Source organism: Oncorhynchus keta, chromosome 1 (genome assembly GCF_023373465.1).
Source record: "Oncorhynchus keta strain PuntledgeMale-10-30-2019 chromosome 1, Oket_V2, whole genome shotgun sequence".
Classification (NCBI taxonomy): Eukaryota; Metazoa; Chordata; class Actinopteri; order Salmoniformes; family Salmonidae; genus Oncorhynchus; species Oncorhynchus keta.
Window position 1 is genome coordinate 48,095,835 of NC_068421.1, and position 17,868 is coordinate 48,113,702.

The following is a 17,868-nucleotide window of genomic DNA, read 5'->3' on the forward strand; positions in this document are numbered from 1 at the left end:
TTGCCTTTTCCGCTGGGCGGCAGCGTAGCCTAGTGGTTAGAGCGTTGGACTAGTAACCGGAAGGTTGCGAGTTCAAACCCCCGAGCTGACAAGGTACAAATCTGTCGTTCTGCCCCTGAACAGGCAGTTAACCCACTGTTCCCAGGCCGTCATTGAAAATAAGAATGTGTTCTTAACTGACTTGCCTGGTTAAATAAAGGTAAAAAAAAAAAAAAAAAAAAAGATAAAGATCAGGTCAGTGAGCACAAGACGTTGAAAGACGTCTTAACATCAAGCCAAAAATACACATTTTCAACGGCTTTTTCTCATAGAGCCAAATTGTACATACACTCAATTAGTATGTGGCCTTTAAATTGTTTAACTTGGGTTATTACTGTTTCCATCAGACCAGAGGACATTTCTTCAAGATCTTTGTCCCCATGTGCAGTTGCAAACTGTGGTCTGGCTTTTTTATGGGTTTGGAGCAGTGGTTTCTTCCTTGCTGAGCGGCCTTTCAGTTTATGTCGATATAAGACGCGTTTTACTGTGGATATTGTCACGGTTGTTCAAAGGAGGGGACCAAGGTGCAGCATAGTGAGCATACATTTTCATTAATTTAATCAAAATGACACCAAACAAAACACTAAACACTACAAAAACAAACCGTGAAGCTCAAAAGCAAAGTGCTCAAACAGAGTCAACCTCCCACAAACACAGGTGGGAAAAAGGGTACCTAAGTATGGTTCCCAATCAGAGACAACGATAGACAGCTGTCCCTGATTGAGAACCATACCCGGCCAAACACAAAGAAATAGAAAACATAGAACACAAAACATAGAATACCCACTCCAACTCACGCCCTGACCAAACCAAAATAGAGACATAAAAAGGATCTCTAAGGTCAGGGCATGACAGTACCCCCTCCCCCAAAGTGGCGGACTCCGGCCGCAAAACCTAAACCTATAGGGGAGGGTTTGGGTGGGCATCTATCCGCGGTGACGGCTCTGGTGTGGGACGTGGACGCCGCTCCATCTCAGGCTTGGCCCACTTGGCGCCGGACTGGAGGGCGACTCTGGCAGCTCCGGACTGGAGGGCGACTCTAGCAGCCCCCCGGACTGGAGGGAGGCTCTGGGAGCTCCAGGCTGGAGGGCAAGTCTGGCAGCTCCCGACTGGAGGGCGACTCTGGCAGCTCCGGACTGGAGGGCGACTCTGGCAGCTCCGGACTGGAGGGCGACTCTGGCAGCTCCGGACTGGAGGGCGACTCTGGCAGCTCCGGACTGGAGGGCGACTCTGGCAGCTCCGGACTGGAGGGCGACTCTGGCAGCTCCGGACTGGAGGGCGACTCTGGCAGCTCCGGACTGGAGGGCGACTCTGGCAGCTCCGGACTGGAGCTGTTAACCCAACTGTATATAATTAATATGAATTCGGAGGGCAGAAATGATTAAATATTAAAGCATTAGACATCTCACTAAAGACGTCAGTCATACAAAAATTATACTTAAACCCAAACTGTTTCTTTAGCAGATTAGTAAAAAATTCAGATTACAACCGCTCCCTTTGGTTATTTGAAAATTAAATAATCTCCAAAATATTGCTGTTTTTTAAGCAAGCCATTGAAAGTTGGTTGCAATTTCAGTTTAATCCACCAGAAAAAAACATAACAAATAATACAACAAATATTGTGGTTAAACTTAAATATACTAATTGATAAAAAAAAACATACACTACTGTTCAAAATTTTGGGGTCACTTTTAAAGAAAAGCACATGTTTTGTCCATTAAAATAACATCAAATTGATCAGAAATACAGTGTAGACATTGTTCATGTTGTAAATTACTATTGCAGATTTTTTATGGAATATGTACATAGGCGTACATAGGCCCGTTATCAGCAATCATCACTCCTGTGTTCCAATGGCACGTTGTGTTAGCTAATCCAAGTTTATAATTTTAAAAGGATAATTGGTCATTAGAAAACCCTTTTGCAATTATGTTAGCACAGCTGAAAACGGTTTAACCTGATTAAAGAAGCAATACAACTGGCCTTCTTTAGACTAGTTGAGTATCTGGAACATCCACATTTGTAGGTTCGATTACAGGCTCAAAATGGCCAGAAACAAATAACTTTCTTCTGAAACTCGGCAGTCTATTCTTGTTCTGAGAAATTAAGGCTATACCATGCGAGAAATTGCCAAGAAACTGAAGATCTCGTACAACGCTGTGTACTACTCCCTTTACAGAACAGCGCAAACTGGATCTGACCAGAATAGAAAGAGGAGTGGGAGGCCCCGGTGCACAACTGAGCAAGAGGACAAGTACATTAGAGTGTCTAGTTTGAGAAACAGACGCCTCACAAGTACTCAACTGGCAGCTTCATTAAACAGTACCCACAAAACACCAGTCTCAACGTCAACAGTGAAGAGGCGATTCCGGGATGATGGCAAAGTTCCTCTGTCCAGTGTCTGATATTTTGCCCATTTTAGGCTTATATTTTAATTTGCCAGTCTGAGATATGGCTTTTTCTTTGCTACTCTGCCTAGAAGGCCAGCAACTTGGATTAGCTAACACAACGTGCCATTGGTTGCTTTTTTAAGTGACCCCAATCTTTTGAACGGTAGTGTATATATTTTAATGTTTAAAAAAAAGTATAATCTTTGTAAATTATATCATAAATAGGACCAGTGGAGTTTTGTCAGACATCCAGCTAACAAAAATATATGGAAATGCCTGCTCTACCCAAAATTACAACAAACTAATTGCAGCATAACCGCAAAAATGGAAGAGACAAGTGGAAGTGGGGAAAGCAAAGAACTTGTCTGCCAGCCCTGCATTAAAGACCAAAATTGGACAAAGAAAATTGTGACAAAGCAAAAACAAGTGTGTTGAATTTTTTGCAAATGTATAACATTTTTTAAACATAAATATCTTGTTTACATTTCGAGAAACATGTTTTTGCTTTGTCATTATGGGGTATTGTGTATATTGATGAGGAATTTAATTTATTTAAAAATAAGCCTGTCTGAATACTTTCTGAATTCACTGTATTTTCCTTCTTTATTACCCCTCCCCTAATTGGAGTAAACTAATAGACAACAATACTTAGGCTTGCACTTCCAGCTTATACATACTACATACATTTCACGGGAATTATATTTTGCATGATCTTGTTTTTAGTCCCAACCTTCAGCTCCCCTTAACCCCTCCCATCTATCTCTGAAGACCATCCAGTTTTGATTTCTAGCTGCCGTATATTTTTCTACTATGCTGTGATGTTTCAAAAAAGTTCTGATGCTTTCTATTCTCATAGTTTCTACAAATTGTAAATTAAAGATACACACGTTTGCTATGGTATTATTATATTATTGATCGATTGACTATGACTTTTCAAAACACCCAGCAGTGCTATTTGCAGAGTTAGCTCCAAGCAATTATTGCAATTGTTTAGCCATTCCTGAATTTGCGACCGAAAACAAGCTACCAAAACAAGATCTAATGATTCTTACTCTTCGCAGCAAAATCTGCAGAGCTGGGATATGGGGGATACCCCATATATAACATTCTATTGGTTGCAATAATTTTGTATAATAATTTAAATTGAAAAACCTTTGAAGATTTGAATCTGATTTGTTGTTTTGTATATCAGTTCATAAACCATGTGACATGGAATTGGTGTGGAAAATCTAAACTATTTTGCGATCTGCGTGGCTCAGATGTTAATTTTTCTGTCCTTAAATTAAACTGGTCTACTTTATGTATCACAGTATTCAGACCCTTTACTCAATACTTTGCTGAAGCACCTGTGGCAGTGATTACAGCCTCAAGTCTTCTTGGATGACGCTACAAGCTTGGCACACCTGTATTTGGGGAGTTTCTCCCATTCTTCTCTGCAGATCCTCTCAAGCTCTGTCAGGTGGATGGGGAGCGTCACAGCTATTTTTAGGTCTCTCCAGAGATGTCCGATCGAGGTCAAATCCGGGTTCTGGCTGGGCCACTCAAGGACATTCAGAGACTTGTTCCGAAGCCACTCCTGCATTGTCTTGGCTGTGTGTTTAGTGTCGTTGTCCTGTTGGAAAGTGAATTCAATTAACAGGTGTGCCTTGTTAAAATTTCATTTGTGGAAATTCTTTCCTAGGGGTAGGGGTGAAGATAGTCTTTTACCAAATAGGGCTCCTTCTAAGTCCATATTATGGGAAGAACAGCTCAAATAAGCAAAGAGATATGACAGTAAATCATTACTATAAGACATGAAGGTCAGTCAATTTGGACATTTCAAGAACTTTAAAAGTTTCTTCAAGTGCAGCCGCAAAAACCATCAAGCGCTATGATGAAACTGGCTCTCATGAGGACCAATGGACATTAGAATGGTGGAAATCTGTCCTTGGGTCTGATGAGTCCAAGTTTGAGATTTTTGGTTCCAACCGCCGTGTCTTTGTGAGGCGCAGAGTAGGTGAACGGATGGTCAGCGCATGTGTAGTTCCCACCGTGAAGCATGGAGAAGGAAGTGTGATGGTGCTTTGCTGGTGACACCGTCTGTGATTTATTTAAAATTCAAGGCACACTTAACCAGCATGGCTACCACAGGATTCTGCAGCGATACGCCATCCCATCTGGTTTGCACTTAGTGGGACTATCATTTGTTTTTCAATAGGACAATGACCCAAAACACACATCCAGGCTGTGTAAGGGCTACTTGATCAAGGAGTGATGTAGTGCTGCATCAGATGACCTGGCCTTCACAATCACCCGACCTCAACCCAATTGAGATGGTTTGGGATGAGTTGGACTGAGTAGAGTGAAGGAAAAGAAGCCAACATGTGCTCAGCATATGTGGGAACTCCTTCAAGTATGTTGGGAAAAGCATTCCTAATGAAGCTGGTTGAGAGAATGCCAAGAGTGTGCAAAGCTGTCATCAAAGGCGGCTACTTGGAAGAAAGACCATGGTGCTTGCCTACGGAGCTGTGAGGGGAACGGCACCTCAGTACCTCCAGGCTCTGATCAGGCCCTACACCCAAACAAGGGCACTGCGTTCATCCACCTCCCTACCACTGAGGAAGTACAGTTCCCGCTCAGCCCAGTCAAAACTGTTCGCTGCTCTGGCCCCCCAATGGTGGAACAAACTCCCTCACGACGCCAGGCCAGCGGAGTCAATCACCACCTTCCGGAGACACCTGAAACCCCACCTCTTTAAGGAATACCTAGGATAGGATAAGTAATCCTTCTCACCCCCCTTTAAGATTTAGATGCACTATTGTAAAGTGACTGTTCCACTGGATGTCATAAGGTGAATGCACCAATTTGTAAGTCGCTCTGGATAAGAGCGTCTGCTAAATGACTTAAATGTAATGTATATGTAATGTAATTTAAAATCGAAAATATATTTTGATTTGTTTAAAAACGTTTTTGGTTACTACATGATTCCATATGTGTTATTACATAGTTTTCATGTCTTCACTATTATTCTACAATGTAGAAAATAGTACAAAATAAAGAAAAACCCTTGAATGTGTAGGTGTGTCCAAACTTTTGACTGGTACTGTATATATATTTAACAAAAACTATATGGGGTATTGGAAATAATGCAGACACATAATGATGGACGCTGCAATATTAAAGCTGATTTACCCCTAAAAAAATATATTTATAAAATGTTTAAAATCCCCTAGTTGTTTCGCACTCTGTTTTATTCTTACCCCTCTGGGGCCTCATGCTACTTCCTTAGTTCTCCGAGGAGATGCGCCTTTAATCTGTGATAATTCAGAACAATCATTATCTGGTAGGCCATCATTGTAAATAACATTGTTTTCATAACTGACTTGCCTAGTTAAATAGACTGCTGCGCCACTCGGTAGGCCACATCTTTTTTCTTTTCTTACGAAGTTACACTCTCAAAAGGCACTGAATTGGTGGAACGGCCTCGCTGTCAAATAAATTTAACAAAATAAATGAATACACTTATTATGTAATACAAATTTTCTTATGAGAAAAATATAAGGCATATTATCGAACTCAAATTATGTTTTGAAACTGCCTCACAATCTTGACGGTGGTGAAGATAGATAGTAATTGTTTGGGTGGTAGAAAGACTAAGATAAATAAAGCCGACTTTTCACTCTATTTTGGTTGGGTCTCTTATTGGTGCTAAGAATACACTCATTATCCCTCTCCTTACAACTGTAACTGGGGTGGTTCAGTGAACCAGGCTCACATGATGAGAGACCTTGTCTGAGACCTGAGAGACCTGAAAGAGCAACCCCATCTAACACCATAAATTGGTTTAACACAGTGTTTAGTCAACCTGTAGTACAGTTACTTTGGAGTATGCAAGCTAAAGCAAGGGGGAACATATATTGTTGACTAACTGAAGCTCTTTTGATACTTCAAAAAGAGTGAAACAGACTCAATTATTATGGTGGGAGATTATAATACAGATTAAAATACCTCAATGGACCGTAAAGGAGATAACACTAAACTATCACCCTCATGCACTTAAAACTTCTTATGGCTGAAATCCCGCTAACGGGATCGATATGACAACAGCCAGTGAAAGTGAGGGCACCAAATTCAAACAACAGAAATCTCATAATTAAAATTCCTCAAACATACAAGTGTTTTATACCATTTTAAAGACACACTTATTGTTAATTCCACCAGTGTCCGATTTCAAATAGGCTTTACGGCGAAAGCACCACAAACGATTATGTTAGGTGAGTGCTTATTCACAGAAAGACACAGCCATTTTTCCAGACAAAGAGAGGAGTCACAAAAAGCAGAAATAGAGATAAATGAATCACTAACCTTTGATGATCTTCATCAGATGACACTCATAGGACTTCATGTTACACAATACATGTACAGTGCCTTGCGAAAGTATTCGGCCCCTTGAACTTTGCGACCTTTTGCCACATTTCAGGCTTCAAACATGAAGATATCAAACTGTATTTTTTTGTGAAGAATTAACAACAAGTGGGACTCAATCATGAAGTGGAACGACATTTATTGGATATTTCAAACTTTTTTAACAAATCAAAAACTGAAAAATTGGGCGTGCAAAATTATTCAGCCCCCTTAAGTTAATACTTTGTAGCGCCACCTTTTGCTGCGATTACAGCTGTAAGTCGCTTGGGGTATGTCTCTATCAGTTTTGCACATCGAGAGACTGAAATGTTTTCCCATTCCTCCTTGCAAAACAGCTCAAGCTGAGTGAGGTTGGATGGAGAGCATTTGTGAACAGCAGTTTTCAGTTCTTTCCACAGATTCTCGATTGGATTCAGGTCTGGACTTTGACTTGGCCATTCTAACAGCTGGATATGTTTATTTTTGAACCATTCCATTGTAGATTTTGCTTTATGTTTTGGATCATTGTCTTGTTGGAAGACAAATCTCCGTCCCTGTCTCAGGTCTTTTGCAGACTCCATCAGGTTTTCTTCCAGAATGGTCCTGTATTTGGCTCCATCCATCTTCCCATCAATTTTAACCATCTTCCCTGTCCCTGCTGAAGAAAAGCAGGCCCAAACCATGATGCTGCCACCACCATGTTTGACAGTGGGGATGGTGTGTTCAGGGTGATGAGCTGTGTTGCTTTTACGCCAAACATAACGTTTTGCATTGTTGCAAAAAAGTTCAATTTTGGTTTCATCTATCCAGAGGACCTTCCTCCACATGTTTGGTGTGTCTCCCAGGTGGCTTGTGGCAAACTTTAAACAACACTTTTTATGGATATCTTTAAGAAATGGCTTTCTTCTTGCCACTCTTCCATAAAGGCCAGATTTGTGCGATATACGACTGATTTGTTGTCCTATGGACAGAGTCTCCCACCTCAGCTGTAGATCTCTGCAGTTCATCCAGAGTGATCATGGGCCTCTTGGCTGCATCTCTGATCAGTCTTCTCCTTGTATGAGCTGAAAGTTTAGAGGGACGGCCAGGTCTTGGTAGATTTGCAGTGGTCTGATACTCCTTCCATTTCAATATTATCGCTTGCACAGTGCTCCTTGGGATGTTTAAAGCTTGGGAAATCTTTTTACATTACATTTACATTTAAGTCATTTAGCAGACGCTCTTATCCAGAGCGACTTACAAATTGGTGCATTCACCTTATGACATCCAGTGGAATAGCCACTTTACAATAGTGCATCTAAATCTTTTAAGGGGGGGGGGGGTGAGAAGGATTACTTTATCCTATCCTAGGTATTCCTTAAAGAGGTGGGGTTTCAGGTGTCTCCGGAAGGTGGTGATTGACTCCGCTGTCCTGGCGTCGTTTTTGTATCCAAATCCGTCTTTAAACTTATTCACAACAGTATCTCGGACCTGCCTGGTGTGTTCCTTGTTCTTCATGATGCTCCCTGCGCTTTTAACGGACCTCTGAGACTATCATAGTGCAGGTGCATTTATACGGAGACTTGATTACACACAGGTGGATTGTATTTATCATCATTAGTCATTTAGGTCAACATTGGATCATTCAGAGATCCTCACTGAACTTCTGGAGAGAGTTTGCTCCACTGAAAGTAAAGGGGCTGAATAATTTTGCACGCCCAATTTTTCAGTTTTTGATTTGTTAAAAAAGTTTGAAATATCCAATAAATGTCGTTCCACTTCATGATTGTGTGCCACTTGTTGTTGATTCTTAACAAAAAAATACAGTTTTATATCTTTATGTTTGAAGCCTGAAATGTGGCAAAAGGTCGCAAAGTTCAAGGGGGCCGAATACTTTCGCAAGGCACTGTATGTTTTGTTCGATAAAGTTCATATTTATATAAAACAATCTCAGTGTACATTGGCGCATTATGTTCAGTAGTTCCAAAACATCCGGTGATTTTGCAGAGGCACATGAATATACAGAAATACTCATCATAAATGTTGATGAAAATACAAGTGTTATACATGGATGGAACTTTAGATAAACTTCTCCTTAATGCAACCGATGTGTCAGATTTAAAAAACTCTTTACCGAAAAAGCAAACCATGCTATAATCTGAGTATGGCGCTCAGAGACCAAAACAAGCCAAACAGATATCCGCCATGTTGTGTAGTCAACAGAAGTCAGAAATAGCATTATAAATATTCACATACGCTTGATCATCTTCATCAGAATGCACTCCCAGGAATCCCAGTTTCACAATAAATGTTTGATTTGTTTGATAAAGTTCATTATTTATGTCCAAATGCCTCCTTTTGGTAGCTCGTTTGGTAAACAAATCCAGCAGAAAGTACGGACGAAAAGTCCAAAAACTTATATTACAGGTCGTAGAAACATGTCAAATGAAGTATAGAATCAATCTTTAGGATGTTTTTAACATAAATCTTCAATAATGTTCCAACCCAGAGAATTCCTTTGTCTGTAGAAATGCAATGGAACAGAGTTAACTATCACATGAGTGCGCAAGACTGAGCTCGTGGCTCTCTGGCAGACCTCTGACTCATTCCCCTCTCATTCGCCCCCACTTCACAGTAGAAGCCTCAAACAAGGTTCTAAAGACTGTTGACATATAGTGGAAGCCGTAGGATATGACCAATATCCCACTGTACCTTCGATAGGCAATGAGTTGAAAACCGACAAACCTCAGATTTCCCACTTCCTGGTTGGATTTTTTCTCAGGTTTTTGCCTGCCATATGAGTTCTGTTATACTCACAGACATCATTCAAACAGTTTTAGAAACTTCAGAGTGTTTTCTATCCAAATCTATTAATAATATGCATATCTTAGCTTCTGGGACTGAGTATCAGGCAGTTTACTCTGGGCACCTTATTCATCCAAGCTACTCAATACTGCCCCCAGCCATAAGAAGTTAAGGAAATTACGAATATTATGGATATAATGGAACTATTGGATGTACGGAGGTTTATATATCCTGACCTAGTGAGATATACATGACGGAGGCTCACTCGAGATAGTCATCTTGAATACTTTCTTATGTTGTTTTCGCTGGTACCAAAAGTTTAAAGAGTGTAGATAGGGTACAGAATGTGGTCGGACCATCAAATAATTGGTTTACACATTACAGAATTTCCACAAGGACTAGGATATTGGACATTTAATCTCAAAGCCTACTGGATAACAACTTGTTCTAACCAAGACAGAAGAATGTACAACTTTTTCCTACATAACATAGGTACAGCAAATCCCCTTATTGTATGGGACACTTTTAAATGTGCCTTGAGAGGACATACAATTCAATATTAATCTTTAAAACAAAAACAATTTAGGTCAAAAGTTCATCCTAAAAGAGGAAATAGAGGAACTAACAGTACAGACAGATAGCAATAAAAACTAACAGAAACGGAGGAACTTATTCAAGAAAGATCAAGTGTAATATATTATAAAAAATAAAGCGAACTGGATGGAATAAGGGAAAAAAATTCACCAAATATTTTTTTTATCTTCAACATACCGTCATTTCCGGACTATAAGGTGCTACTTTTTTTCCCACGCTTTGAACCTCGCGGTTTATACAATGACGCGGCTAATTTCTGGATTTTTCCCGCTTTCACAAGATTCATGCCGCCAAAAAACTGAGCACCGTCACATAATGTGACGTAAATCGAGCGCGCTCAAACTTCCCATCATTCTGATTACGGTAGTCATTTTGTCACCCTCATCATGGCATGCATATGATGCAGCTTTCAAGTTGAAGGCGATCGATCTGGCTGTTGGAAAAGGAAATAGAGCTGTTGCACGGGAGCTTGGCCTTAATGAGTCAATGATAAGACGTTGGAAACAGCACCGTGAGGAACTGACTCAGTGCAAAAAGACGACAAAAGCTTTCAGAGGGAAGAAAAGCAGATGGCCCAAACTATAAAATGAGCTTGAAGACTGGGTCAACACACAGAGAGCAGACGGCCGAGGTGTTTCAACTGTGCAGATCCGACTGAAAGCCAAAACAATCGTCACCGCAATGAAGTTTGAGGATTTTAGAGGTGGACCATCGTGGTGTCTAAGATTTATGAGACGTAAGGGCCTGTCCATCAGGGTACGAACGAGTCTGTGTCAGCAGCTCCCTCCCGACTACGAGGAAGACGTTTCAAACTTCCGCAAATTCCCTGATGCAAAGATAGAGGAGCATTCCATCGGCCCGCACGTCATCATAAATATGGATGAGGTTCCTCTGATGTTTGACCTGCCTCTCACTCGGACTGTCAACAGGAAAGCCGAATCATCCGTCACGCTGAAAACAACTGGGCATGAAAAAACGCACTTCACCTGTGTTCGGAGCTGCACGGCATCGGGAGAAAAGCTTCCACCGATGTTGATTTTTAAACGCATGACGATGCCAAAAGAAAAATTCCCGAGAGGAATTGTTGTGAAAGTCAACAAGAAAGGATGGATGACGGAAGGCCTAATGCATGAATGGCATACGGAGTGTTACGGCAAGCGACCGGGAGGATTCTTTCACAAGAACAAGGCATTGCTCGTGTTGGACAGCATGAGGGCCCACATAACAGATTCTGTGAAAGAAGCCATCAAGAGGACAAACTCAATTCCAGCTGTGATTCCTGGGGGCACAACAAAGTATTTGCAGCCACTGGACATCAGTGTAAATCATGCATTTAAGGTGGCGCTCAGTGGGAGGCTTGGATGACAAGTGGGGAGAAATCCTTCACTAAAACGGGCCGCATGCGAAGAGCCACTTATGGTCAAGTCTGCCAGTGGGTCCTGACAGCGTGGAGCATTGTCAAAAAATCCACTATCATCAACGGGTTTCGAAAGGCTGGACTGCTGCATGTTGTTGAGGGCAGTTCAGCGGGGAATTTGCCTCCGGATCAAGAGGACAAACTCAATTCCAGCTGTGATTCCTGGGGGCACAACAAAGTATTTGCAGCCACTGGACATCAGTGTAAATCATGCATTTAAGGTGGCGCTCAGTGGGAGGCTTGGATGACAAGTGGGGAGAAATCCTTCACTAAAACGGGCCGCATGCGAAGAGCCACTTATGGTCAAGTCTGCCAGTGGGTCCTGACAGCGTGGAGCATTGTCAAAAAATCCACTATCATCAACGGGTTTCGAAAGGCTGGACTGCTGCATGTTGTTGAGGGCAGTTCAGCGGGGAATTTGCCTCCGGATCAAGAGGACAAACTCAATTCCAGCTGTGATTCCTGGGGGCACAACAAAGTATTTGCAGCCACTGGACATCAGTGTAAATCATGCATTTAAGGTGGCGCTCAGTGGGAGGCTTGGATGACAAGTGGGGAGAAATCCTTCACTAAAACGGGCCGCATGCGAAGAGCCACTTATGGTCAAGTCTGCCAGTGGGTCCTGACAGCGTGGAGCATTGTCAAAAAATCCACTATCATCAACGGGTTTCGAAAGGCTGGACTGCTGCATGTTGTTGAGGGCAGTTCAGCGGGGAATTTGCCTCCGGATGAAAGTGACGAGAGCGACAATGAAAACGATCCAACATCGGATGAAGCAATTCTGAGGCTATTCAACTCCGACACCGAAGGAGATGACTTCAGTGGTTTCAGTGCACAGGAGGAGGAAGATAGTGACCAATGACTTTACTGGTAGGCTTCTGTTTAATTTTTGTTACAAGCCGTGTTTCGTTAAAGCCTATTTATTTTTGTTACAGGCCGTATTTCGTTAAAGCCTATTTATTTTTGTTACAAGCCGTGTTTCATTTAAAGGCTGTGTAAAGTTATTTTTTTTCAATGTACCGGTAGGCACCTGCGGCTTATAGACATGTGCGGCTTATTTATGTACAAAATACATATATATTTTTAAATCAGTTGGTGCGGTTTATATTCAGGTGCGCTTAAAAGTCCAGCAATTACGGTAGAAATGCTACCAAAAGTAATTTACAGAAACTTGTTAGAAATGACGGTCATTCATGAGTCACCAAACGATATTATGAAAGGAGAGGCTAAGTACCTTGACCATTTGTTTTCATTTCAGTCTCATTAATTTCCACTAACAGAGGTTAATTGTAAGGATTTTATTTCTATTAATAGTGTAAAATTAACAGCTATACAGAAATACTAATGTGAAGGCCTAAATATAGAGGAGGAACTTCTAAATGCAATTAATGGCTTCAAGTCTGGGAGAAATCCAGGGATGGATGGCATACCAGTTGAGGTTCATCAAATATTTTTCGATGTTTGTCAAAGTTCCGTTAATAACATGTTTTAACCACTTCAATAAAAATGGTAATCTATCAGATACTGAGCAAGAAGGTCTGATTTCACTATTACTGAAACAGGACCAAGATGGTAAATATAAAGATCCAGTCCACCTAAAAAACTGGAGACTCCTTACACTTCAGTGTAGTGATGCCAAAATTCTAACAAAATGCATAGCGCATAGAATTAAAAAGGTATTGTTGGATATTATTCATCCTAATCAGACAGTTATTTTACTATTATTTTTTGACATGGATGATACATTGGAGATAATAATACAATACAAGATTATGAAAAATCTGTGAAACTAGGCCTGGTATTCATAGCTGACTTTAAAAACGCCTTTGATAAAGTACGACTGGAATTTATATACAAATGCGTGGACTATTTTAATTTTGGAGAATCTCTTATACAATGAGTTAAAAGTTATGTATAGTAAATAATGTCTACTTCTCAGAAAGTATTAAATTGTCACCAGGAGTAAAACACAAGGTTGTCCACTCTCGGCATATGCATTTATTATGACCATGTTAGCTATTAAAATCAGATCCAAAAATAATATCAAGGGGCTAGAAATCCAGGGCTTAAAAACAAAGGTGTCATTGTATGCTGACTATTGTTTTCTTATAATCTACTATTTGGATCCCTACACAGCTTCATAGAGGATCTAGATCATTATCCTAACTTCTCTGGATGAAAACCAAATTATGTGTGCACCATATTTCTTTATTGGATAAAAAAAAAATACACAACTTTAAAAAAAAACTGGTTCTCTAGCAGAATAGTAAGAATGCCATGTTCAAGAATAGTATTTTTCCTATCACAGATTACCTCTGACTTTCAGTTATTTGAAAATGAAACCATCTCCAAAATATCTCTTTTTTAACAAGCAATAGAAAGCTGATTGCAATTTGAGTTTAATCCAGAAGAAAAGCCTAAACAAATATTATGGTTCAACTCAAATATAGTAATTGATTAAAAAAACTACTTTAATTATTATTATTATTTTTTAAAACAGTATAATCTTTGTAAATGATATCATAAATAGGACTGATGGAGTTTTGTCAAACATGCAACTGATTGCAGCATTACCCCAAAAATGGAGGAAAGGTAAGGAAATTGTCTGTTGGCCCTGCATTAAAGACCAAAATTGGATAAAGAAAATTGTGATACATACAAAAAGTATACTAGTTTAATTTAAGGACTAAAAAATGTACAGCTGAGCCACACAGGTCGCAAAATAGTTGGGAGGATATTTTTGATGTACCGATTCCATGTCACATGGTTTATGAACTGATATACAAAACAATTTACATTTTAATATACAATTTAAATTTTAAATACAAAATTCTTGCAACCAATAGAATGTTATATATATGGGGGATACAACCATCCCAGCTCTGCAGATGTTACTGCGAAGAGACAGAATCATTAGATCTTGTTTTTGGTAACTTGTTTTTGGTCGCAAGTTCAAGAATGGCTGAACAATTGCAATAATTACTTGGAGCTAACTCTGTAAATAGCACTGCTGGGTGTTTTAAAAAGTCATAGTCAATCGATCAACAATATAATAATATCTTAGCAAACATGTTGATGTAGAAACTATGTAGAAACTATGAGAATAGAAATATATAACTTTTTTGAAACATCACAGCAGAGTAGAAAAATATACGGCAGCTAGAAATCAAAACTGGATGGTCTTCAGAGATAGATGGGAGGGGTTAAGGGGAGCTGAAGGCTGGGACTAAAAAACAAGATCTTGCAAAAATATAATTCCCGTGAAATGTATGTAGTATGTATAAGCTGGAAGTGCAAGCCTAAGTATTGTTGTCTATTAGTTTACTCCAATTAGGGGAGGGGTAATAAAGAAGGAAAATACAGTGAATTCGGAAAGTATTCAGACAGCCTTATTCTAAAATGGATTAAATTCCTCATCAATCTACACACAATACCCCATAATGACAAAGCAAAAACCTGTTTTTCAAAATGTATATTTACAAAAAAATTTATGGAGAAAATATATGGAGAATTGGAAATGATGCAGACAATAACACTGATAGAAGCCACAATCTATGTGCAATATTGAAGCTGATCTACCCACCCCCCCCCAAAAAGAAAGAGTAAGACAGCACACACACAACGATCGATCCCCAGCCCAGCAAGAGGATGCTCGGCGGTAAAACCTGCTTAAGGGGTCAGTCGCAGGGCCCTAAAGGAAGTGATTTAATGTCCAAAAAGATGTCAGCTTGTTTTTCTTTTCGGTCTTTCCTGTTGTGTTCTGATATCCACTTCCTCTCAAGCAGGGGTGGACACGGGTGTCATCCTCTGTCCCCTCCCGCCCGGAAATGTCACCTCAGAGGACATATCACTAGTGTGTGTTAGTGTGTACATAAGAGAGACGGGGGGAGGGATGTTGTTGTTGTCTGTGTATGTGCCAGAGAGAGAGAGAGAGGAGAGGGGCTGTAAGGGTATGTGTATGTGTGTGAGAAAGAGAGAACTGTGTGTGTCAGAAAGAGAGAGATAATATAATGCTACAGTACCTTCAGAAACTATTCACAGCCCTTTACTTTTCCACATTTTGTTGTGTTACAAAGTGGGATTAAGATGGATTTAATTTACATTTTTTTATATTGTTTGTACTTTGTAAGGTAATATATCTTGATTAGATAAGTATTCAACACCCTGAGTCAACATGTTAGAGTCTTTCTGGGTAAGTCTGGGTAAGTCTAAGAACTTTGCACACCTGGATTGTTCAATATTTTCACATGATTATTTTTAAAACTCTTCAAGCTCTGTCAAGTTAGTTGTTAAAAATTATGCTAAACACTATTATTGCATACAAGAAGAGTCCATGCAATTTATTATGTGACTGGTTAAGCAAATTTTCACTCCTCAATTTATTTAGGCTTGCCATGACAAAGTTGAATTCTTACCAACTGAAGATATTTCAGTTTTTCATTGTTTATTAATTTGTACATAAATAAAATAAAAACATAATTCCAATTTGACATGGGGTATTGTGTGTAGGCCAATGACAAAAAAACGATCTCAATTTAATACATTTTAAATTCAGGCTGTAACACAACATCTTGAAAAAGTCAAGAGGTGTGAATACTTTCTGAAGGCACTGTGACCCTCTCTACCTTGTGGACACTAAGTGATAATTCTTATGGTGACCCCGGGATGATCCTTTCCTGTCTGTCATACTATCTGCCTGGCCAACACCCATTCACTGAAGCCTTGCAGGCTCCAGGACATGTTACTCACTAGAGTGCCACACCCAAATCCAAAAAGCAAAACACTGCTCATTCACAGAAAAGGTAGAGGTAACTCCTTCAGATTTTTAATTTGCAATAAAACATCTGAATCCAACTGTAGTGACGCAATAAAACATAAAAAAAATCTCCATTCCTATTAGGCAACTGCAAGGAAACGTGACGTAGGTCTCTCAATTATAAGTGTTTGTGTCTGTGCGAGCGTGCGTGCGTATATGTATACAATATGGACTTGAGTGTGTGTGTGTGTGCATAAGTATCACTGAGCCCCAGGTTTCTCAGATGTTGGATGACATGACCGTCTCGCACCGTAATGCTCTTCCACTCTTCCTCTCCTGCTGAGGGATATGTAGGACAGAGAGAGAGAGACACACACACACACACACACACACGCACACGCACACACGCACACGCACACACACACACACACACACACACACACACACACACACACACACACACACACACACACACACAGAGGAAATAACATCAGCGGCGGTGTCTAATGCGGATATGAGGCGTGGTGATGGCACATTAACGACAGGACCCCTGACAGCAGCACACATCGCCAGAACAAAAGACACGACTCTTTTAATTCAATGACAATTGTTGGAGTTAAACAATGGCCCCCGCTACAGAGGTTTAATTAAGGGTGAGAAAGATGAGTCTGTCTGCACTTCACCTCAACGGCTTTCTGTTTTTGGCTGTTGTCCCCACGGCTAAATATTTTGGTATCGAAAATAACCTTATAGTGGCGTATCTACAATAGACAGGGCCTGACAGAGACCAGACAATGGTTGGAATGTTCCAGCCATGCCCACCTATCAAAATAACACTTAACTACAGTTAGTTCATTTAGCTAGTTTGTTAGCTACAATTTGCTAATTTAGCTACAGTTCGTTAATTTAGCTACAATTTGTTAGTTCATTTAGCTACAGCAAACACACACACACACACAGCCTGAACTCTTCTTTGAAGATGGATGTAGATGTGTGTGGAGTGTGTGTGTACATGCATGGGTCTGTCAGTTGGCAGAGTGGGAGTTACAGTAGGGAGCACGAGCCCTGTACCAGAGCCAGTGTGGCACTAAAGACGTGAAAAGCCGGTTTTAATTGCTGTTGAAACCCTGAGGTCACAGGGGTGCGTTTGAGTCTTAAATATGGCTGCATGTGAAAAATGGCTACCTTCACACTCAGCGGTGAGTTATCTGGTGATAGGCAATTGTACGTTCTTTCCCCCGGCTCTTAGAGGTCTCTTAATGAGGTTGGATTATGGCACGTGTGACCTCTGAGACGGCAGCGCCGACTGCACTAACAGCAGCCTGCAGGTGTGTGAGGTAAAACAGGAACTAGGGCCCTGCCTCTGCTGCGGAGTCACCAGCCTTAGAGAGCAGAGGGAGAGTGTGTGTGCTCCAACAGCCCCCCTCCAGTTGACAGGCTGACACCAGTCACCCCCTGCCAGGATGTGTCACAGCACCCGGGCTAAAACAGGAAGCTCAAGCACT

General features: G+C 40.6%; 1 protein-coding gene across 8 annotated transcripts in view; it reads right to left on the reverse strand.

Annotated features, from left to right (window-relative positions):
• LOC118380691 (adhesion G-protein coupled receptor D2) overlaps positions 1-17,868 on the reverse strand; it is a 165,837-nt gene that overhangs the window by 12,933 nt on the left and 135,036 nt on the right. Inside the window, exons 25-26 of one of the 8 annotated variants that reach the window (XM_052526443.1) lie at positions 3,833-4,041; positions 1,254-1,370 (exon numbers count right to left, since the gene is read on the reverse strand). The exons of 3 other annotated variants lie outside the window; for them this stretch is intronic. The gene's annotated coding sequence lies outside the window, so the exon portion shown is untranslated. Of the gene's footprint in view, positions 1-1,253; positions 1,383-3,832; positions 4,042-16,175; positions 16,703-17,868 lie in introns of those variants that run through there. 4 more of the 8 variants (XM_052526460.1, XM_052526466.1, XM_052526454.1 and 1 more) reach the window with 4 other exon arrangements.